The sequence below is a fragment of the Mandrillus leucophaeus genome, unplaced genomic scaffold (genome assembly GCF_000951045.1).
Source record: "Mandrillus leucophaeus isolate KB7577 unplaced genomic scaffold, Mleu.le_1.0 Scaffold714, whole genome shotgun sequence".
NCBI lineage: Eukaryota > Metazoa > Chordata > Mammalia > Primates > Cercopithecidae > Mandrillus > Mandrillus leucophaeus.
The window spans coordinates 337655-362406 of NW_012107742.1; the positions used below are offsets into that span (position 1 = coordinate 337655).

The 24752-nt window shown below is 43.6% G+C and overlaps 2 pseudogenes across 1 annotated transcript; one reads left to right on the forward strand and one right to left on the reverse strand.

Moving 5' to 3' along the window:
• Positions 1–745: 745 nt before the first annotated feature.
• On the reverse strand, positions 746–24321 carry LOC105528386 (annotated as a pseudogene).
• Positions 12310–13350, forward strand: LOC105528342 (annotated as a pseudogene). Its single transcript, XR_001004344.1, has one exon. The product of XR_001004344.1 is annotated as an HAUS augmin-like complex subunit 1 pseudogene (transcript).
• Positions 24322–24752: the final 431 nt, after the last annotated feature.

A 24752-nucleotide genomic window follows, 5' to 3' on the forward strand; every position in this document is an offset into this window, starting at 1 on the left:
CAAGCTGTTGCCAGTGGCATTATTTCCTGTGAGAGCTCCATGGAGCTGAGACATTTCCCTGTCACAGAGCTTTTGAAATTTCCCTGGAGCACAAAACTTGGGCCCAGGGGAATGCGGAAGGAGTCTTGGGAACAGCAGGTTCTGGGCTCAGCAGGACAAACTAGACTCTAGGCCAAAAAACTCTAAGAAATACGATGTGGTTTTGGTTTTCATTTCATCTGGTTCCCTCACAGACGATTCCTGCCTGTCATCTGTCTTAAAATCATGGCCAGGGGAATGTCAGGCCCTGATTCTATGATAGAATATATGGTGAGTTTCTAAAAAAAGCAAAGGTGGGTGGGGATGGGGGGCGCCTAGGCTTATCTCAGACCTATTAAAGCAGAATCTTAGGGAGTAGTGTCTGGGAATCTTTTTCTTCTTTCTCTTAAGCTTCCTAGGTGGTTCTGATGCACCCAGAAGCTTGTAAGCCACTACTGTGCAGTGTAGAACTATGGACAGACTTGAATTTGAATTCTGGCTCTTCCACTTAGCTGACTGTTCTTGGGCAGTTATTGAACCTCTTCTGGCTTTAGTTGCCTTACCCCTGAAATGAGGATCAAATGGTACCTACTATATGTGGTAGCTGGAGAGGCTAAATAAAATAATATTAGGCACTTAGTAAGGACTGGAACAATGAGACATGGTTCGTGTTATTAATTATCCATGATGAGGATCAGCTTGGTTTTATCTCACCTTTCTCTCCCTTCTAGGACCCTCCAGAATGAGGAGACAGGAAACTTCCTCTAAAGGGTTCCTGATCAGGTTTCTCCCCAGGACGGTCCAGCATGACTGCCCCCAGCCTAGTCTGCACCCTGCCGAAGTTGCTGGTTCTGAGCTTGGAGCTCCTAATTCTGTGTGGCCAGGTTGATGGCTTCTTCCAGGATGCCCGACAGCAGGCTGCAGTGACGATGCTCTGTGGTCATGGCCCGTTCCTCCCACTGGCCCTGCCAGGCTCGGAATACCTGTACCCAGATTCAGAGATACCTGTCACTCAGCCAGCCTTGGAGCCAGCTCAAGGCCTGCCCTCCATCCCCACTAACCCGCAGTACATGGTGTGTCTGAGCTCAAGTGGCCTGCACATGCAGGTCATAGAGGGCTGCCAGGTCCTGCTCTGCCATGTCCCGCTCTTCCTGAAGGGCCTCCAGCTGGAATCTCAGCACCATCTGTTCCTGCTGCCATCTCTGCCTCTCCTTGCAGGCCTTCAGTGATAACACATACTCTTTGTTGAGTGCCACCTGTGTGCCAGGCTCTGTGCTAAATACTTCAAGTGTATTATTTTATCCAATAACAACCATATGTGGCATTGTCGTCTTACAGATTTGACAACAGTGAATCAGAGAAGTGACCTAACTTGCCCAAATTCTCATGGCTAGTGAAGGTCAGAGCTGACATGGCACATGCCTTTCAATGGTTTGCAACTCTCCTTGGGGTAAAATCCAAAGCCAGAGCTGTGGCACACACTTGTCTCTTTAGCCTTGCTTCTGACTACGCACGTGTTCAGCTCCAGCCAGATTGGAGAATTTGCAGTTTACAGGACCCACTTTGCCATTGCTTCCCTCTGAACCTTTGCTCTGTCTTGTCTTCTCTGAGAACATGTCACCACTCCAACCACCCCCACCACATACACGTTGTGTTTCTTAATTTGTTCAAATAAGTTGTATCTATGAGTGCCTTGATGTGATGAGCAGTAACTGCCCTTGTGAAGCTCAGTGTCCAGTGAATTCCCCTGGCTGATTTCTGCCTGCCCTTTAAGGCTCAACTTAGATGCCATCTCCTCTGATCCACTCCAGCCTGGATCAGATATGCCTTTTTGGTCCACATGCCCCTAACTCCCCAGACCCATCACTTAGCACTGAGAATTGCCTCATCTATCCCTGACAAGTCTGTGAGGGCCATGAGAGAGAGTATGAACCAGTCGGTTGTGACTGATGATGGATCCCAGCCCTAGCACAGTGCCTGGACCAATTAGAGCCTCAAGTCCTCTATTTGACTCTCCTTACCTCCTCTTCAGTCACCAGGTCTTTGATCTGGTCATCTGCCACCTCCTCCTTCTGTTCCAAATGCTTCAGCTTCTCTCGAATCCAAATTTGGTGCTGCTCCCTCAGTCTCTACCTCCAGGCCTGGGCCAAGAAGAACTGCAGGGCCACATCTGGTACCTGCTGGGCTCAGTCAGAAGTCCATGTGTGTGCGCAGATTTAGGACCAGAGCCCAACTTTTCCAATACCTCATCACCAGGGCTGCTGCCAGAATAACATCCAGGACCTAACTGGCCTGGAAGAGCTTGTAGCATGGGCAGAGACTCAGGAGGCCATGGTGGGAAGAGGAAGGTAGTGGCTCTGCCAAGAGGTGCCATAGTGCCCCTAAGGATCCTATACCCTTAATCCAATAAGTAGGAAAACAGTCCCTCCCCATGGCCCTCCCTTAGGGGTCTAGTCACCCTCAGGTCCTTTATTTGTCAAAAACTTCACATTTCTCCTTGATATTGGGGCAGGGTAAGCAGAGGCACATTAGCTGGGCTCTGCAGCTCTTCACTCCCCCTATGGCTTCCAGTCATTCCTGGGGTACATGAGGTATTACCTGTTCCTTAGGGTGCCTGAGAGGATTCTTTTGGTGGAGCCCACACCTTAGAGTTGCCGTTCTTCCTGCCACTAGAGGAAAATGTAATGAATCACACCAAAGGCAGAGAATACCTCCCACTCCCAGCTCATCCCCAAGTCCCAGACCCACCTTGGGGCTCTCCCTCGAGGCATGGGCTCTGGCTTACTGGTGACTCTATCACCTGCTGAGAAGATATTAGAAGTGACCACTCCACACCTTTTCTCCCAGGACAGTGTAGGTTAAGATCAGGGCTTGGAAATCAGACAGATCAGGGTCCCAGCCCCTCCTCTTCTTAGCTGAATGACCTCGAGCAGGTGACTGGCCTAGTCTCCATGTGCTTCTCTATCAAATCGAGCTGATAAAAGTTGTAGAGAGAATGAAGTGAAGTACTGCACCGAAAGCACCGAGCAGTAAGGCTGTTGCTCAATAAATAGGAGCTACCATGTGCCTGATTCCCAAGCCCCAAGGCTGTAAAAACAAGTTGTAAGCAATTATGAAAAAAGACGAGAAAAGCCAGAAGAGGCTGGACAGGGGCAGGGTTCAACCACCCTGTGATAAATCATGGAAGACCAGAAAGGCCATGCAGCCTAAGGAGATGAAAGAGCACTAGATTAGGAGTCTAAGGACTTGAGTGTGATTATACTTTTGCTGCTCCCGATTACACCTGTGACCCCAGGCTCACAGGTCTCACATCTTTTCTTTTTTATGACAGAGTCTCGCTGTGTCACCCAGGGTGGAGTGCAGTGGTGCAATCTCAGCTCACTTCAACCTGCGCCTCCCGGGTTCAGGTGGCTCTCCCACCTCAGCCTCCTGAGTAACTGGGACTACAAGCATGCGCCACCATGCATGGCTAATTTTTGTATTTTTGAGTAGAGATGGGGTTTCACCTTGAGAGGGCTCCCAGCCCTCTCACATCTTTTCTTTTCTTTTCTCTTTTTTCTTTTTTTTTTTGAGATGGAGTTTCACTCTTGATGCCCAGGTTGGAGTCCAATGGCATGATCTCGGCTCACTGCAACCTCTGCTTCCTGGGTTCAAGTGATCCTCCTGCCTCAACTCTCAAGTAGCTGGGACTACAAGCATGCACCACCACACCAGGCTAATTTTTGTATTTTTAGTAGAGACGGGATTTCTCCAAGTTGGCCAGGCTGGTCTCGAACTCCTGACCTCAGGTGATCCACCCACCTCGGCCTCCCAAAGTGCTGGGATTATAGGCATGAGCCACCATGCTCAGCCTCACATCTTTTCTTTAAGCCTCAGTTTGCTCACCTGAAAAGGACACAGTATTCTTTCCTGCTTAAAATACTTCTGTGGCTCACCTGTGACCTTTAAGACAAAGTCCAAACATCTCTGTTTTACAAAGCCCTGTGTGACCTGGCCCCTGCTGTCCTCTCCAGTCCTTCTCTCCTGACTCTCCCTCAAGTTCTATTCTCCAACAAATTGAGCTGCTTGCACTACCTCAAGGGGACCAAGCACTTTCTTGCCTCTGAGTCTTTGCCTGTCATTCTCTCTGCCTTCAGGTTGTTCACTCATCTTTGTTGACCTCCTTCAGGAATCACTTCCTCCATGAAGTCTTCCATCCCTCTCTTGCCAAGGCTAATTTAGATACCCCACAGAACTCTGTTTATAAGCCTTTCAGAGCACCGATGATGGTGGTGTAATTGTTTCTTCCCAGGAGATTATAAACTCCATGAGGGCAGGGAATTCCCAGGGCCTATGTGGCACTGGGCCCAGAACACAGTGGGTGGTCAGTAAGTGTTTGGGAATCAATAAGTCAATGAATGAATGGAGGTCTTCCTCAAAGTGCTTTGGAAAGAAGACAAGAAGGCAGACACAAATGTGGGTCCCAAAAGGGTGAATGCGAAGACATACCTGTGGTTCTGGAAGCCTCATCGCCTCAGCTCTGGCTCCTTGGAGCATCTTTCTTCTTGGGTGCTGGCTCCACGCTTTTACCACCTATGGAGAAAGGGTTCAAGGTGGGTACTGGCCATGGCTGGCCCAGATGCCCTCCGGCTTCACCTTGCTCACCTCTAACTCCCGCAGTGCCCTTCCCAGCTGGCTTAGCCCACTGTATGTCAGGGTGTCCTCAAGGAGGCCTAAACGCAGGGGCCTCAGGCCAGCCTGGCGGGCCCGAGCCTCTTCTACTGCATCCCACAGGGTGGGCCTCACCTGTTTCACCTGCATCCTCCTTCTTGAGGCCCCCAACAGAGCAGCCTGGAGCAAACTGAGGGAGCTACCTAGTAAAGGGACACTCCAAGTGAATTACTCCTTCCTGTGGACTCCAAAGCACGCGGCCTGTAATACTTTTACTTTTTGTTAGTAGTACTATTCATAAAAATATCTAACCCCTCTAGGCTTTTACATGTGCTTGATGACACTTCACTAAGGCTGTTCATGGATTGCCTCTTTTTATCCACACAACACTCCAATCAGGCAGAAGCTCTAATCTATCCTGCCTCCCCCGACATTTTCCAGATGAGGCAATAGAAGCTCAAAGAGGTCAAGCAACTTCTTGGCAAGTGGCAGAGCCAAAACTCAAGCCCATGCCCTTCATCATGATATCAAACTGGCCTGAAGGTAAACACGTCTGGCCCTCACTGCTTTATCCTTGTGGGTGTGAACTGCTGTAACTTATCTTCCTCATTCCAAGGGACCTTGCACAGGGGAGGTCTGGGAACTTGCTAGCCAAATGAATGTGTGTTTGTTGATTTTGGAGACGAGGGCCAGACATTTTTTACTCTTTTATTATGGAAAATTTCAAACATACACAAAGTATAGGAAATCCTGTGTACCTGTCACCTAGCTTTGACAGTTATCAACTCATGCCATTTCTGTTTGATCAATACCCCCACCTCGACCTCCCCCAAATCCCTGACATCATAACATTTCAGAGGCTTGATTTTTTTTCTTTTTTTCTGCCAGCATCTACATTAAGGACACAGAGGTTTTATTTTTTTATTTTTTTTATTTTTTTGAGATGGAGTCCCGCTCTATCGCCCAGGCTAGAGTGCAGTAGCACGATCTTGGCGCACTGCAACCTCTGCCTCCCAGGTTCAAGCAGCTCTTCTGCCTCAGCCTCCCAAGTAGCTGGGACTACAGGCGCCTGCCACCATGCCCAGCTAATTTTTGTATATTTAGTAGAGATGGAGTTTCACCATGTTGGCCAGGCTAGTGGCCTGGCCAACGAACTCCTGACCTCAGGTGATCTGCCCATGTCAGCCTCCCAAAATACTGGGATTGCAGGCATGAGCCGCCGTACTCAGCTGAGGCTTGATTTTTAATGGGTGTATGAAAATAGGAGACTCCCTTCTCTTCTCTTATCTCTCTCTCTTCATCTATAAATTAGGCCTGCCTCTCTTTCCTTATTTGTAAATTATATCTGCCTCATGGGGTTTTGGTAAGAATCAAAGGCATTTGTGCAAAAATGCTTGGTAAGTGGTTTAAGGCCTCTGAAGGGTGAGGGGTTACTTTCACTGTTGACCTTGCTTTGCCTCTCCAGTCTCTGTCAGCCTAGGCACTCTGGGGCCCTCTTGGAGGGTCAGGCTCTCTCTCTGGGCTGGAGTTGGGGCTGAGGTTGGTTGGGTGATGGGTGAGGCAGGCCTAAGGACAGATCTCAGAGCTTCCCAAAGAACCCCACACTCTCCCCCTGGCCACCTTGGGGGTCTAGGCAAAGAAGCAGGCCACTGTAGTTGTTTCCTTCCAAAAGCTGTGAGACAATCCATGGTAAAGAGCCCTCCGCCTCCTCACCAACAACTTCACCAGCCAACACCCGCAGCAGGGGGCAGTCTCTGCAAGAGGGAGAGGAAGAAAGGCGATGTCCACTGGTGGATGGGGAAAGAAACTGGACAGAGTTACACTCTGATGGAAAGGGCAACTATTTCCAGAAACTTTTGTGCATTACCAGACAAATTTGAAACATGATACAGATCTCTATTTTATTAGTATTACTTTTTGAGTTACAAAAGTAATACATTCTCCATGGGCATGGTGGCTCACACCTATAATCCCAGCACTTTGGGAGGCCGAGGCTGGCAGATCACTTGAGGTCAGGAGTTTGAGACCAGCCTGGCTGACATAGTGAAACCTTGTCTCTACTAAAAATACAAAAATTAGCCAGATGTAGTAGCACACACCTGTAATCCCAGCTACTAGAGAGGCTGAGGCAGGAGAATTGCTTGAACCCAGAGAGCAGAAGTTTCAGTGAGCCAGGATCACACCACTGCCTGCCCTCCAGCCTGGGCAATAAAGTGAGAGTCTGTCTCAAAAATACAAACAATTTTTTAAAAAAGAAGTAATAGATTCTCACGGTAAAAAATTTAAATTGTGTACCTGACAAGTGACTTGTACCAAGAATATATAAAGAGCTCTTACAACTCAATAATAGAAAGACAAATAACCCAATTTTAAAATGGGCAAAAGAAGATGACATCAGTGAAAATCACAGAGTAGGGAACTCCAGGAGTCCATTCATCCCCAGAAATACCTAGCAAAAATTGCCAGAAACAACCTTATTTTAACTCTGAAAGATAGAGGTTTACAGCGACAAATGCTTAACCAGGAGAGGCAATTTAAACATCGTAAGAGATCTCTGTGGTGTTTTAACTTACCCTCGCTCCAACCCCTCCCCAGCACAGGGCTAATCTTGAAGACAGTAGCCCAAATTTCTGGTGGGGGTTCCTGGTTAGGAAGGGAGCAGAGAAGATCTTGTTCCCAATGAATCGTGTTTATCTTTTTTGATTTTCTGGAGTTTCCCCCCAAGAACTGATGAAAGGGAAATCTCTTTGCTTCACCTGTCTCAGAACTCTCTCAAGGCAGAGCAGCTACACAGAGGATGTTCCCTGGAAACTGTTGAAGAACAAAAGAACAAGGCACTGCTGCCTGAAGCAAAAATAACAGTTGAGGCAAACAATTGACACCCTGAAAGACTGGGAAAAGTTTGGAAGTGATATTTTTGGGAGAATAAGGGCTTCAAAAAGTTCCCATGTGTACCAGAGAGTGTAGAAAGCACACCCGGGGTAGGACTCATATGCAGAAAAGGCCCAATAAGACAATAAGCTTTCATCTCTGTCTGGTCTTTGGGCTCAGCACAAGCAGGAAGTGAAGGCTAAAACAGAGCTGTAAATTGCCTGGCTAAGCTTAGGAGTGACTCCACACAGCCAATCTGCAAAGACCTGGAAAAGTTTTTCTTTTTCTTTTTTCCTTCCTTCCTTCCTTTGTTTTCTTTTTCATATTCTTCTTTATTCTTTTCGTTTCTTTTTTATTTGTTTCTTTCTTCTTCCTTTTTAAAAAACAAAACAAAACCTTTTTTTTGGTCGCAGGCATTTAAGGAATTCTATGTTAGGTCACTGGCTAACAACTAAAATAACAAAATGAAGGCTTCAGTGAATACAAAGAATACAGTCTTCGGGAAAAAAAAAAAAAAAAACCCACAAAGATAAAGAGAGAATCTTGAAAACAGCAAGAGAGAAGCAGTTTATTATGTGCAATGGATCTTCAATAAGACTAAAAACAGATTTATCCCCAGAAATCATGGAGATATCATAAAGTTGGCCCTTTATATCCATAGGCTCTGCATCTGTGGATTCAAGCAAGCATGAATCAAAAATATTTGGGAGAAAAATGGTTTTGTCTGTACTGAGCATGTACAGACTCTTTCTTGTCATGATTCCCTAGACAATACAGTATAACAATTTACATAACATTTACATTGTATTAGGAATTATAAGTAATCTAGAGATGACTTAAAGTATGTGGGAGGATGTACGTAGGTTATGTGCAAATACTATAACATTTTATTTTTTATTTTTATTAGTTTTTTTGTGTGTGGTGTTGTTGTTGTTTTCCTTTTTAGATAGAGTCTCGCTCTGTCACCCAGGCTGGAGTGCAGTGGTGTGATCTCAGCTCACTGCAACCTCCACCTCCCGGGTTCAAGCAATTTTCCTGCCTTGACCTCCCCAGTAGCTGGGATTACAGGCACCTACCACCACGCCCAGCTTATTTTTATATTTTTGGTAGATACGGGGTTTCACCATGATGGCCAGGCTGGTCTCAAATTCCTGACCTCAGGTGATCCACCTGCCTTGGCCTCCCAAGGTGCTGGGATTACAGGCGGGAGCCATGGTGCCCACCTAGTTTTTGTGTTTTTAGTAGAGACAGGGTTTCACCATGTTGGCCAGACTGGTCTCAAATTCCTGACCTCAAGTGATCCACCCACATTGGCCTCCCAAAGTGCTGGGATTACAGGTGTGAGCACCACACCCAGTTATTTTTATCAGTATTTTTTTAGATAGGGTCTTGCTCTGTCACCCAGGCTGGAGTGCAGTGGTGTGATCATGGCTCACTGAAGCCTTGACCTCCTGGACTCAAGCTATCGCTTCAGCCCCTCAAGTAGCTATTATTACTGTTTTTTACAGTCTTTTTTATTTTTATTTTTTGTAGTGACAAGATCTCACTATGTTGCCCAGCCTGGTCTCAAACTCCTGGGTTCAAGCAGTCCTTCTGCTTTGGCCTCCCAAAGGCTGGAATTACAGGCATGAGCCACTGTGCCTGGCCCACACCATTTTATATAAGACACTTGAACATCTGTGAATGTTGATACCTGCGGGGGGATCCTGGAGCGAATCCCCAAAAAGATACAAAGAGACAATGGTATTTAAAGTGCTTTAAAAAAATCCTGCCAATCAAGAATTATATATCTGGCAAAACTATCCTTCAAAAATGAAGGCAAAATTATGACACTCCCAGATAAATCAAAGCTGAAGTAATTCATCATTAGTAGACTTGCCTTACCAAAAATGCTGAAGAGAGTCCATCAACCCAAAATGAAAGGACACTAGATAGTAACTTGAAGCCATATAAAGAAATAAGGAACAATAATAAGGTAACTACATGTGTAAATATAAAAGCCCATAATATTGCATTTTTTGTTTGTAACTCCTCTCTTTTGCCCATAGGATTTAAAAAACAAATGCATAAAACAATAATTGTAAACCTATGATAATGGGCACACAATGTATAAAGATGTAATTTGTGACATTAGCAACATAATGGGAAAAGAGGCAGATGTATAGGGGTAAAATCTTTATAGATATTGAAGCTAAGTTGGTATTAATTCAAGCTGGATTGCTATATGGTTTTTGTTTGTTTGTTTGTTTGTTTTAGATGAGGTCTCACTATGTTGCCCAAGCTGGTTTCAAACTTCTGGGTTCAAAAGATCCTCCTGCCTCAGCCTCCCGAGTAGCTGGGATTACAGGTGCATACCATTGTGCCTGGTGAGACTGTTTTAAATTTAAGATATTAGCCGGACACGGTGGCTCACGACTGTAATTCCAGCACTTTGGGAGGCTGTGGGCAGATCACGAGGTCAAGAGATCAGGACCATCCTGGCCAACATGGTGAAACCCCATCTCTACTAAAAAATACAAAAATTAGCTGCACCTGTAGTCCCAGCTACTCGGGAGGCTGAGGCAGGAGACTCACTTGAACCCGGGAGGCAGAGGTTACAGTGAGCTGAGATCACGCCACTGCACTCCAGCCTGGAGACAGAGCGAGACTCTGTCTCTAAATAAATAAATAAATAAATGAAATTTAAGATATTAATTGTAATCTCCAAAATGGCCACAAGGAAAATAAGTGGGGTTTTTTTGTTTGTTTGTTTTGTTTTTTTAGACAGGGTATCACTCTGTCAGCCAGGCTAGAGTATAGTGGCACGATCACGGCTCACTGCAGCCTCAACTTTCCAGGTTCCAGTGATCCTCCCACTTCAGCTTCCTGAGTAGCTAGGACCACAGGCCTGCACCACCATGCCTGTCCAATAGAAAAATAACCTTTAAAAATATGGAAAAACCCCCTGTTCACTTTTTAAAATGGATTTATGTCTTTATTGCTCATTAATTGGGGTAAAGGAAATATCCTTTTAAAACTCAGGCAAACTGAGTGTTTGTCTTGTATCCTGTCAGAGGAAAGAAATTGGAAAAGAAAAAAAAAGGAAAAAGTATCAAAAAGGTAATGTGAAAGAAAATCAACACAGCACATTGCAAAAAATCAATTAAATACAAAAGGCAATATTAGAGGAATTAAGAAACAAAAATATATAGCCAAATAGCAAGATGGCAGGAGTAAGTATTTGTTATCAGTGATCACTTTAAAGGTAAATGGAATAAACTCCCCAATTAAATAACAAAGTTTGGAAGAATAGGTCTTTTTTTTTTTGGTTGGAAGAATAGATTGAAAAAAAAACATAATTTATCTATGTGTTGTCTACAAGAGACTCACTTTATTTTCTTTATTTTTTTAAGAGACAGGGTCTCACCCTGTTGCCTAGGCTGGAGTAATGTGATCAAGGCTCACTGCAGCCTCAACCTCCCGGGCTCAAGTGATCCTCCTGCCTCAGCCTCCAAGTAGCTGCAGCTACAGGTATGTGCCACTATACCTAGTTATTTTTATTTTTTGTAGATATGGGATCTTATTATGTTGCCTAGTCTGGTTTCAAACTTCTGAACTCAAGTGATTCTTCTACCTTGGCCTCCAAAAGTGTTGGGATTACAGGCATGAGCTGCCATGCCCAGCCAAGACCCACTTTAGATCCAAAGACACAAATAGGTTAAAAGTAAGAAGATGGAAAAAGATATAAAAGAGTCTGTAGTGGCTATATAAATATCACACCAAATAGACTGTAAGTCAAAAATTGTTACAAGAGACAAAGAAGTACATTATATATTCATAAAAGGTTCAACTCATCAAAAAGATAAAACAAATATAAACATGTATGCACTTGACAAAAGACCAAATATGCGAAGCAAAAGTGAACAGAAATGAAGGGAGAAATAGATAGTTCTACAGTAATAGTTGGAGACTTCAATACTCTACTTTCTTTTCTTTTCTTTTTCTTTTTTTGAGAAAAGGTCTCACTATTATTGCCCAGGCTGGTCTTGAATTCCTAGGCTCAAGCAATCCTCCTGCCTCAGCCTCCTGAGTAGCTGGGATTACAGGTGCATGCCACTGCACCCAGCTTCCCCAGTTTCAGTACTAAGTAGAACAAGTAGACAAATGATCAAAAAGGAAGTAGAGGACTTAAGTAACACTAAACAATTCAGACCTAAGAGACATGTTTAGAACACTCAATCCCAAAATAACAGAATACACATTCTTCTGAAGTGCGTGGAACATTCTCCAAAGTAGACCATATGCTAGGCCACAAAGCAAGTGTCAGTCATATTTAAAAATTAAAATCACACAAAGTATCTTCTCTAGCCATAGTGGAATAAACTAGAAATGAGTAACAGAAGAGAAACTGGAAAATTCACAACTATGTAGAAATTAAACAACCAATGGGTCAGAAGAGAAATCACACAGAGAGTTAGAAAATACTTTCAGAAGAATGAAAACAAAAACACAACATATCAATACTTACGTGATGAAGCAAAAGTAGTGCTCAGAGGGAAATTTGTAAGTATAAACACCTACATGAAAAAGGAAGCTCTGAAACCAGTAATTTAACTGGACACCTCAAGGAACTAGAAAAAGAGAAAAATAAACCCAAAACTAACAGAAGAAAGAAAAGAATAGCGATCCAAACAGAGATAAATGAAAAAGAGAATATAAAATAATAGAAAATCAATGAAACCAAAGTTGACTCCTTGAAAAAAAAGTTTTAAATGAGCAGGAGTGGTAGCTATGGAGCCCCTGGAGGAGAAAGAAACGCAGGTTGCTGCATGGTTAAAATAAATATTTGGAGATCATCCCATTCCACAGTATGATGTGAACCCACGGACCACAGAGATTTTACATCACCTTTCAGAACCCAACAGGGTCCGGGACAGGGATGACTACCTGGTAATAGAGGACTTGAAGCAGAAAGCAAGTGAATACAAGTCAGAAGCCTAGTATCTTCAAGACCTTCTCATGGATAGTGTGAATTTTTCCCCTGCCAATTTCTCTAGCACTGGTTCCAGGTATCTGAATGCTTTGGTTGACAGTGTGGTGGCCCTTGAAACAAAGGATGACTTACTAGCTAGTTTTATCCTTGCAGTGAATGATTTGACCTCTGATCTCTTTCGCACCAAATCCGAAGGTGAAGAAATCAAGATTGAACTGGAAAAACTTGAAAAAAATCTAACTGCAACTTAATGTTTGAAAAATGTCTACAAGAGGATCTCAAGAAAGCAGAGTTGCATCTGTCCACAGAAAGGGCCAAAGTTGATACTCGTAGTCAGAACATGAACTTTCTAAAAGCAAAGTCAGAGGAATTCAGATTTGGAATCAAGGCTACAGAGGAGCAACTTTCAGCCAGAGGCATGGATGCTTCTCTGTCTCATCAGTCCTTAGTAGCACTGTCAGAGAAACTGGCCAAATTAAAGCAACAGACTATACCTTTGAAGAAAAAGTTTGAGTCCTATTTAGACTTAATGCTGAATTCTCCTCTTGCTCAAATGAAAATTGAAGAAGCAAAGCAAGAATTAGACAGCAATGAAGCTGAACTTACAAGGAGAGTAGACATGATGGAACTGTGACAATAGCCAAATTAACATCCTTTTCCCTAACAAAATAAAATGAATAGGACTTTATAGAGTTTTTTTCCTATTGGTGTTTCTTAATAACGAAATTTTCTGTGTTCGTAGATTACAGAATGTCATAATTAATAGAATATGGTTTCTTACTGTGTATTGCATTTTTGTTCCCAAATACATAGGTTTCATATTAAAAAGGCTTTTCTCTCTCTTTTTTTTTTTTTTTTTGAGTCAGAGTCTCGCTGTGTCACCAGGCTGGACTGCAGTGGTGTGATCTTGGCTCACTGCAACATCCGAATCCCTGGTTCAAGCAATTCTCCTTCCTCAGCCTCCCTAGTGGCTAGAATTTCCACCATGCCAACATGCCCAGCTAATTTTTGTATTTTTAGTAGAGATGGGGTTTCACCATGTTGACCAGGCTGGTCTCGATCTCCTGACCTTGTTACCCACACACCTCAGCCTCCCAAAGTGCTGGGATTACAGACACGAGCCACACTGTCTGGCCAAAAAGGCTTTTCTCTTTTTAAAAAAACTTAAAAATGGACAAACTTTTAGCTAGATTGACTAAGAAAGACAGAAGACTCACATTACTAACATTAGAAGTGAAAGTGAGGACATTGCTACCAACCTTACAGAAATAAAAATGATTACAAGAGAATGCCACAATTATACACCAACAAATTAGAGAACTTAGATGAAATGAACAAATTCCTAGAAACACACAAATGACCAAAACTGACTCCAGAAGAAATAGAAATTCTGAATAGACCTATACCAGGTAAAGACACTGAATCAGGCAGGGCACAGTGGCTCACACCTGTAATCACAGCACTTTGGGAGACCGAGGCAGGTGGATCATGAGGTCAGGAGTTTGAGACCAGCCTGACCAATATGGTGAAATCCCAACTCTACTAAAAAAATACAAAAATTAGATGGTCGTGGTGGTGCATGCCTGTAATCCCAGATACTCGGGAGTTTAAGGCAGGAGAATCACTTGAACAAGGGAGGCAGAGGTTGCAGTGAGCTGAGATCATGCCACTTTATTCCAGCCTGGGCAACAGAGCAAGACTCCGTCTCAAAATTTAAAAAAAAAAAAAAAAAAAAAAAAAAGGCGAGGTTGAATCAGTAATCAAAAACCTCCCAACAAAGAAAAACCCAGGACCAAATGACTTCACTGGTGAATTCTAGCAAACAGTTGAAGAATAAGTAACACCAATTCTTCTTACACTGCTCCAAAAAATAGAATAAAAAGGAAGACTTTCTAACTCATCCTATGAGGCCAACATTGCCCCAATACCAAAACCAAAGACAACACAAGAAAATAAAATTACACACTAATATCCTGTTGAATGTAGACACAAAAGCTCTCAATAAAATACTAGCCAATGGAATCCACTGAGTATTAGAAGACTTATACATCATGACCAACTGAGATTTATCCCAGGAATGCAAGGGTAGTTCAACATGAAAATAAATCAATATATAATATACCACATTAATAGAATGTAGAAAAAATCTGAGGATCATTTCAACTGATGCAGAAAAGCCTTTGACAATATCTAACATCCTTTCATGAGAAAAATACTCAACAAAATAGGAATAAAAGGGAAATTTCATAACATGATTAAGGGCATATATAGAAAAACTGACAGCCAATATCACAAGCAATGGTGAAAGACTAAAATCTTTCCCCTCAGATCAAGAATGTAAGTATGACTACTATCACCACTGCCATTCAACCTTGTATTAGAAGTTCTAGCCAGAACAATCAGTCAAGAAAAAGAAACAAAATTATTGAAATAGGAAAGGAAGAAATAAAACTATCTCAAGTTGCAAATGATATAATTTTATATACAGAACATCCTAAAAAATCCATATCCAAAAAGAACTATTAGAACTAATAATCAAATTCAGTAAAGTTGCAGAATACAAAATCAACACGCAAAAATCAGTTGTCTAGCCAGGTGTGGTGGCTCATACCTGTAATCCCAGCACTTTGGGAGGCCGAGGCAGGTGGATCACAAAGTCTGGAGTTCAATACCAGCCTGGCCAAGATGGTGAAACCCCGTCTCTACTAAAAATACAAAAAAAAATTAGCTGGGCATGGTGGCAGGCGCCTGTAATCTCACCTACTCAGGAGGCTGAGGCAGAGAATTGCTTGAACTCAGAAGGCGGAGGTTGCAGTGAGCCGAGATCATGCCACTGCACTCCAGCCTGGGCGACAGAGCAAGACTCCGTCTAAAAAAAAAAAAAAAAGAATCAGTTATGTTTCTTTTTTCTGTTTTTTGATAGGGTCTAGCTATGTCACCCAGGCTTGTATGCAGTGATGCAGTCAAGGTTCACTGCAGTCTAGACCTCCCATGTCAGCCTATTGAGTAGATGGGAGTGCAGGCATGCACCATCATGCCCAGCTAATTTTTTTATTTTTTTGTAGAGACGAGGTCTCACTATATTGCCCAGGTTGGTCTCAAACTCCTGGGCTCAAGCAATCCTCCTGGCATGGCCTCCCAAAGTGCTGGAATTGCAGGCATGAGTCACAGTGCCCAGCCTAAAATACTTACTTTCCATACACTAGAAATGAACAGTCCAAAAAGGAATTTTTTTTTTTGAGATGGAGTCTCACTCTGTTGCTCAGGCTGGAGTGCAGTGGTGTGATCTCAGATCACTGCAACCTCCACCTCCTGGGTTCAAGTGATTCTCTTGCCTCAGCCTCCCAAGTAGCTGGGACTACAGGCACCCACCACCACACCCAGCTAATTTTTTATTTTTAGTTTGAGACAGGGTTTCACCATGTTGGCTAGGCTGGTCTCGAACTCCTGACCCTAGGTGATCCACCCACCTCGGCCTCCCAAAGTGCTGGGATTACAGGTGTGAGCCACTGCGCCCGGCCCGGTAATTTTTAAAATTCCACTTCTGATAACATAAAAAATAATAAAAATACTAAGAAATAAATTTAACCAAGGAGGTGTAAACCTTATACCCTGAAAACTGCAAAACACTGCTGAAATAAAGAGAACTTAAATATATGAAAAAACAGCCTTGTGCTCATTGTTCATGAATTGGAAGACTTAATATCATGCAGATGATAGTATTCCCAACAAATCTAGAGATTCAATACAATGCCTATCAAAATCCCAATGGCTTTTTTTTTTTTTTAGAAATGGAAAAGCCAAATCCTAAAATTCCTATGGAATTGCAAGGAGCCCTGAATAGCCAAAACAATGTTGAAAAGAAGAACGAAGTTGAGGGCTGGGCATGGTGGCTCATGCCTGTGATCCCAGCATTTTGGGAGGCCAAGGCGGGCAGATCACGAGGTCAGAAGTTCAAGACCAGCCTGACCAATATGGTGAAACCCTGTCTCTACTAAAAATACAAAAATTAGCTGGGCATGGTGGCGTGCGCCTGTAGTCCCAGCTACTCAGGAGGCTGAGGCAGGAGGATCACTTGAGCCCAAAAGGTCAAGGCTGCAGTAAGCCTTGACTGCATCACTGCATTCCAGCCTGGGTGACAGAGGGAGACCCTGTATGCTGTCTCTTATACACATCTAGATGTGTATAAGAGACAGGTTCAAGGCTGCAGTAAGCCTTGACTGCATCACTGCATTCCAGCCTGGGTGACAGAGGGAGACCCTGTATGTAAAACAAAATTAAATTAAGTTAAATTAAATCAAAACAGTGTGGTATTGCCATGAGGATAGCCTTTGACGAGAACTGACACCTTTTCTTGATTAAAAAACATTCAAGAACGTAGAAATAAAAGAAAAGTTTCACAATATGATAAAGGCTATATAAATCAATGTAATATAATTGAGAGTCTTGACATAAATCCATATATATGTGACCAACTGATTTTTGACAAGGGTGCCGGGACCAGTCAATTGGAAATAGTAGTCTCTTTAGCAAATGGTGCTGGGAGAACTGGATAGAATGAAGTTGGACGATTACTCCATACTAATACAAAAAATTAACTCAAAATGGATCAATGACCTAAGTGTAAGAGATAAAGCTATAAAACTATTAGAAGAAAACGTAGGGGTGAATCTTCCTGACTTTGGATTTTGCAATGGTTGCTTAGGTATAACACCAAAAGCATGAGCAACAAAAGATAAATTGGGCTTCATAAAAATTTTAAAGTTTGGTGTATTGAAGGACACTATCAAAAAAAGTAAAAAGATAGCCAGGCGTGGTGGCAGGCACCTGTAATCCCAGCTACTTGGGAGGCTGAGGCAGGAGAATTTCTTGAACCCAAGAGGCAGAGGTTGTCAATCACGCCATTGCACTGCAGCCTGGGCAACAAGAGCAAAACTCTGTCTTAAAAAAAAAAAAAAAAAGAAAGAAAGAAAAAAAGAAAGAAAGTGAAAAGATGACCTATGAAACAGAAGAAAATGTTTGCAAATCACATAACTGATAAGGGTCTAGTATACAGAATATATAAAGAACTCTTAACACAACAAGAAAGACACAAATAACCCAATTTAAAAATAGGTGAAGGATTTGAATAGACGTTTCCACAAAGAAGATCTAGAGATGGCCAACAAGCACATGAATAGCTGCTCAATATAATTAGTCATTAGGGAAATGCAAATCAAATAAAAATGAGATACTACTTCAAAACCACTAGGTTGGCCATAATCAAAAACACGGAAGATAACAAATGTTGGTAATTGTGGAGAAGTTGGAACCATCGTACATTGCTGGAGGAAATACAAAATGGTGCAGTGCTGTAGAAAGCAGTGTGGTAGTGCCTCAAAAGTTAAACATAGACTTACCATATCTATATGACCCAGCTATTCCACTCCTAGGTAAACACCCAAAATAATTGAAAAGAGGTATTCAAACAAATACTTGTACCTGAATGTTCACAGCAGCACTATTCACAATAGCCAAATGACGGAACTAGATAGTTCCACAACATTGCGAATGTACCAGGAGTCACTAAATTGTACATTATAAAATGGGTAATAGTTAATTTTATATTATGTGAACTTTACCTCGATAAAGACAAACATACAAACAACTTTTAAAACAGTTACGATATGACCCAGCAATACCACTTCTTGGTTTATGTCTGAGATAATTGAAAACACTTGTCCAAATAAAAACTTATATGTGAATGTTCATAGCAACATTATTTAAAATAGCCAAAAGAGTAGCTAGGCATAGTGGCTCATGCCTGTAATCCCAGTGATTTGGGAATCTGAGACGGGAGGATTGCTTGAGGCCACGAGTTTGAGACCAGTCTGGGTAACAAAGTGAGACTACATCTCTAACAAAGGGAGAGAGAAAGAAAAGAAAAGATGTCTGGGTGCGGTGGCTCATGCCTGTAATCCCAGCACTTTGGGAGTCCGAGGCAGGTGGATCATTTGAGGTCAGGAGTTTGAGACCAGCCTGGCCAACAATGAAACCCCATCTCTACTAAAAATACAAAAATTAGCTGGGTATGATGGTGGGCGCCTGTAATCCCAGCTACTCAGGAGACTGAGGCAGGAAAATCACTTGAACCCGGGAGGCAGAGTTTGCAGTGAGCCGAGATCACGCCATTGCACTCCAGCTTGGGTGACAGAGCGAAACTCCATCTCAAAAAAAAAAGAAAGAAAAGAAAAAAATATATATAGTAGCCAAAAGTGGAAACAATCCAAATGCCCATCAATGGATGAATGGATAAACAAAATATGGTATATCCATACAATGGAATATTATTTGTCAATAAAAAAGAACAAAGAATAAAGTTCTGATTCACACAAGTGGATAAACCTTGAAAACATTATCCTAAGTTAAAGAAGCCAGACAGGAAGACCACATATTGTATGGTTCCATTCACATGAAAAGCCCAGAGTAGCAAATCTACAGAGACAGAAAATAGATTCGTGATTGCCCTGAGCTGGGAGTGGGTGGCAGAATGAGGAATGCTTGCAAATGGAAATGGGTTTCCTTTCTGGGGTGACTTAATGTTCTAAAATTAGATAGTGCTGATCAATGCACAACATTGTGAATGTACTAAAAAACCACTGAACTGTACATTTCAAAAGAGTGAACTTCAGTGTGTGTAAATTATATGTTAATAAATCTGTTTTTTTTTAAATAAGTATACATGATAAAAGAAAGAAAATACTTTAAAGTAGTTTGGAATTTAGGGTACATTTTCCTCTTCTTTTTTGTTTTACTGCAATTTGTTTTCAGGCACTTCTGAATTTGGCAACATTTCCATGACATTACAAATATGCAAGCTGGTTTGAAATAACTATTTCCTGTCATTACTTCATAGTTTCATAACTTTAGAGCACTTGAGTAAAGGATGTAAAGTAGGACCTGAAGATAGGACTTTTTGGGAATTTCCCAGTCTTGGCTTTGAACATTTAGGTTCTTTCCAAGTTTTCAATCTGATAGATCAGAAGAGATATAAGTAGCTGAAAAGGAATTAGTAATGTAAAAATTTAAAAAGTGGTAAAAAAAAGTCTGAAAAATTAGACAAAAATGCTTGAAGATGCTATTTGCAAAACTGTCCCTGATGTATCAATCTGATTTCTTAACCCCAAAGTAAGGTTTTTCTTTGCTATTATTTTACTATCATTTATTGGAGTCTTGAAGGGCCTAAAATGTATACCCTATTCCTTCTAACAGCAGCATCTCCTAATTTGTGAGTGTGTTGTCCAGGCTTTAATTAGAGAGGAAGAACCAGTGTTTTTCATATATAAACAAATTTGTTAAAGGAAATGGCTTACAAGATTGTGAATGCTGACTAAGTAAGTCCAGAATCAGGGAGGTCATGGGCACAGACCACAAGTGTTGTCTATGAGCAGTCAGGAGGGAAAAGAGTGAGCAGAATGGAACTCCACAGGCACAAGTATAGCAGATGCCACTGCCCATGAATGGAATTTCTTTTCTTTTTCCGGGAAGCTTCAGCTTTTAAGGCCTTTTTAGGCTTCTGCTTTTAAAGCTTTTCAACTGATTGAATCGGGCTCACCCAGATCTTTCAGGATACTCTTAATATCCATCACATCTGCAAAATACCTTCACAGCAGCACCTAGCTTAAATAACTAGGGACTGTCACTGAAGCCAAGTTGACACACACACACACAACCCCCCCCACACACACACACCATCACAGTGGGTTTATCAGTAAATTTCTTCACCAATTTCCCATAACTGGGCATATGGTTTATATTCTTATTGTTGCTGTTGTGTTTATAGACCTATTTAACATTATACTTACAGAAGCTTCTGTGGGGAGTTTTCAGTTTATGAATAAGGACATCAGGACCATCAGTTACAGTGAACTGCCAAAGCTGTTCTCTTATGCTGTGTACCATTAAGAATAAAAGAAAGTTTGCTCTTTTTCTGAATTGCTGTCACAGATGCGACGTGCTCTGCGGAAGCTTAGGAACATCTAAGCTACTTTAATGTACTCTCACTTAAGTCATTTAAAGATGGACAGAGGTACTGAGAACTAAGTAAATATGACAATAAGAAGTGGGAATGGCAGGGCCTTAGGTGCTCACCTGCAGACCAGAATGCTCTGTAGGGCCAGGCTGTGCCCCGAGCACATCTGGGGTGTGTGGCCGGTGTCTGATACACATCTCAGAACACAGAATAGAACAGAACAGAATCAAAAAGCTGCTTCACCTTCAGCAACAATACATGCCAGTGTTGCTTTTCCATAGAAATAAAAAGTGATCAATTTAAAATTACATGATATTTTGTTGTAAATAATAGCTATTTTTATTAAGATTATCTGCTAATAATAGAACAAAGATAAAATACATTTAACTTTTGCATTAAAAAAAAAAAAAGCTGTCCCTGGTGCATTTATCAACATATGAAAAAAAAAAAAAAAACCAGTGGCTAGAGATATTTATTTATTTACGTATTTATTTCTATTTTTTGAGACTCACTCTGTCACCCAGGCTGTGGTGTGATCATGGCTCATTGCAGCCTCAACCTCCTGGGCTCAAGCCATCCTCCCACCTCAGCCTCCTGAGTAGCTGGGACTACAGATGTTGCACCACCATGCCTGGCTGATTTTTTTGGGTATTTTTTATAGAGATGGGGTTTTGGCCGGTTGCCCAGGCTGGAAAATATTTATTTTTATTTCTTGGTTTCACTAATTCTCTATCCAGTTGCTTTTGACCACGTCATCTGCCAACAATGGGGCTTAACTTGTGTTCTGGGATGCTCTTATTATGGGGTTGAGGACAGGAGAGACTTTGATGCTATCTTGGGCCTTTCCCTCTGTAATTCAGCTCCCCACCTCACCCTTCAATGCAGTCAGAAGGCCCCTTCAGACTTACGGGGCTCCTGGGAGCTGCAGGATCCGTAGAGCCCCTCGCCACACACCTTGGGTCCCGGGCCCCTCAGGAGGGTCAGGCCCTGGGCAAGACACGATGAGAGTGAGCAGACAGCAGGTCCTGTGGAGAAAAGGGTGGACTCAGGCCCAATGCCTAGCGGGGATAGGGTGACAGATACTCTCTTGTCCTCACCTGCCTTCACCCGCGGTGGCCTGCAAGTACAGCTCTGAGGCAGCTTTTGAGTCAGACACCTCCACTTCAGTGGCATCTTCTACCACCCTGGAGGAAGCAGAGGCTGAGCTCAGCTCCAAAGGACCAGGTTCTGTCCAGCCCCCAAGAACCTCTATGTGGGGAGCCCTTGGAGGTCCCCATAGCCTGTAACCTCCCTAAATGTTTCTCATCCTCATGATTTTATTTTCCCTCCTGTGAACAGGATAGTTGGGATCACTGCCATTTTACAGATGGAGAAACTGAAGTCCTGCTCAGTGAGATGCTCAAAATCACCCAGTGTGACAATGACTGAGTCGGGACATGGGGCTGGGGAATAGAGTTGAGGTGGTGTAAGCTGAAGAGGTGTAAGTGGGGTGAGGGGAGTGAGAGGGATGAGCACATGAGATGAAGGAAGAGGGTAGGAGGGAATCCTGAGAGCAGCCCTTGACCCTGTAAGCATGATCCCAAGCTCAGAGCTTTCTTCCCCTGGGGTAGCAGTGGGTGGAGACCCCAAAAGCTCAACTTCAGTGAGGCAGCCCTACCTTAAGATAAGCACCCTCAGACTCCACTGGGCCCTGAACACTCACAAGCCCAGAGGGGCCACGTCCAGCACCGACAGGTTCTCCATCCCTGAAGAGAGCAGGTCCTGGGTCCTTCCACTGGGGCTGAACTGGGTTCACACAAGCACACTTGTTATAAACTGAGCCTTTCCCTACTTTCAGCTCATATGACCCTCCTGGGGTCTAAACATGGCACCATGAATTCAGCCTTTTTGCAGTCAGAGGAGAGGAGAACTCAGAGAGGCACACCCATGCCGATGAGCAGCAGAGTGAGGCTGGACCCACGCTCTCTGGCTCCCCATAAACCTCGGGCTCCTTCTGCATCATCGCCCTGGCCCTGGTTCCCAAGTCCCACTCTCTCCCCTCCCACAAGGGTCTCACCTGTACCAGGCTAAGAGTGCTAAGCACAGGATCAGAGCAGCTGAGGGGCAGAGCTTCCTCAAACAGTATCTGCAGCAGCTAAAGTAGAGAAGCATTCAATAAGGATTAAGAAAGCATGAATCTGTCCTTCAACATTTCCTGAGTGAAGTCTGTGTCAATGCCCCATACTACTGGGGACATGGTATCCAGGACAGAAATAGCACCAATCTTCATGTTCACAGCAAGTCAGAAAGTGAGCAGACATTCTCAGTGGGACCTGCTGTTTGCTGCACAGGGATCCACGACAAGTTCTGAGGCAGCTATTTTAGTTTGGGGGCATTTTAATGAAGCCCCCACTATAAAGCTCCCAAATTTATAATTAGTATCACCAGGAACTGTGAAAATCAGATCTCCTTGGATATTTGATCTTTTCATGCCACCCCTCTCTAACCATCACCCTATCAGCCCCAGCCTCCCATCTTCCTTTATTTTAATTTTTATTAAAAATTTTTTTGTTGTTTTTGTCTTTTTTTTTTTTTTTTTTTTTGATGGAGTTTTGTTCTTGTCGCCCAGGCTGTAGTTCAGTGGCATGATCTCAGCTCACTGCAACCTCTGCCTCACAGATTCAAGTGATTCTGCTGCCTCAGCTGCCCAAGAAGCTGGGATTACAGGTGCCCACCACCACACCCAGCTAATTTTTATATTTTTAGTAGAGATGGGATTTTGCCATGTTGGCCAGACTGGTCTCGAACTCCTGACCTCAGGTGACCCACCCACCTCAGCCTCCCAAAGTGCTGGGATTACAGGTGTGAACCACCGCACCCAACCCCTTCCCACCTTCCATGACCTCCCAGTAGCTGCATAAATTGACGCTGGCAAAACATCCTGCGTGGACCAACAGGGTGCTTGCTGTAGGAGCCCCAGTGAGGGCTCATGTGGGCAGGGAAGATTCTCAGAAGTCTCAGGGGGAGGCAAACCCTGAGCCGCATGAGGCCTGTGCCCTGGTGGCTCCTCTGGGACTCACCTGAGGCACAAGTCGGGGTGCCTCTGTTTCCCTCCCCCGGAGCAACAGGGCCACACTGTACCCTCGGCCCACAGAGCCCAATGTGGACTGGACACGTGCCAGCAGCTCCTGCTCTGCCTCCTGCAGGGAGACACAGGCACAATCCACTGACTCAGGTGCCCTGAGCAAAGGAGCTCTAGAGGCAGCTGGCACCCCAGGATCCAGGGGCCTGAGGGCTCCTACCCTCCTCTCATCACCCTCCCAGACCTCCTTACCTGAGCAGCATCAGGGCCCAGGACTCTGTCAAAGGTGAAGCTTTGTTCCTGTGGGCAGGGCTGGGGTCGATCGTGATATTCCCATCTTCCCCTGCACTCCCTGCCCCACTCCCCTTCCCCTCACTTGTCCCCTTCCCGCCGCCACACACACAACGCCCATCCACCTGAGTCCCTAGAGTTCCAGGCTGAAGCAAACGGAGGTTTGTGGGCCCCACCAGAAGTGTGGGGCTACTGCTGTCCTCAGGGCCTGAGAAAGGTAGACTGCATACCAGTTTTCATGAGGAAAACTTGCTCTGGGATTCCTGAGTCCTGCCCTCAAGCTTTGCCTCAGTTTTCCAACCTAAGCTGGCCTAACCCTCCCCCTCTTCTAAGAGACTCTCCTGGACTACACTTCCTCTGAAATGTGGAGGGCTTCTTACCTGATCGCCTCCCCGACTCCACTTCTACCACCACAGTCAGCATGGCATGTAGGTTGGGAGAGACCATGAGGGCCCCTCAAGGAGACTGAGTTGCCTGGGCCAAACCAGCCCCTGCGCTCACCACCTCTCCACAGTCCACGGCCTCTATGCCTCTCAGCTTTCCCTCAATAATTCATGAATCTCATCTGAGGGCTAGGGAGGGGTGGCTCTGGACCTTGTAAACTACTAAGGGAAGTGACATTCCCTTCTCTTGTGAGAGAACACTGCCTAAGATTCTTTTATTTTTTTCCTTTTTTCCTTTTATGAAAACTTTCAAACACTGGAGAGAATAGTATAATGAACCCCCAGGTACCCAGCTTCAGAAATTACAAAATTCTGGCCAGTCTTACTTCTTTTGTTCTCCTCCCATCCCCAGCAGATTATTTGGAAGCAAATCTCAGACATCCTGGTATTTTATCCATAACTAGTTCAGTATACCACAGTTAATTTTAGAACATT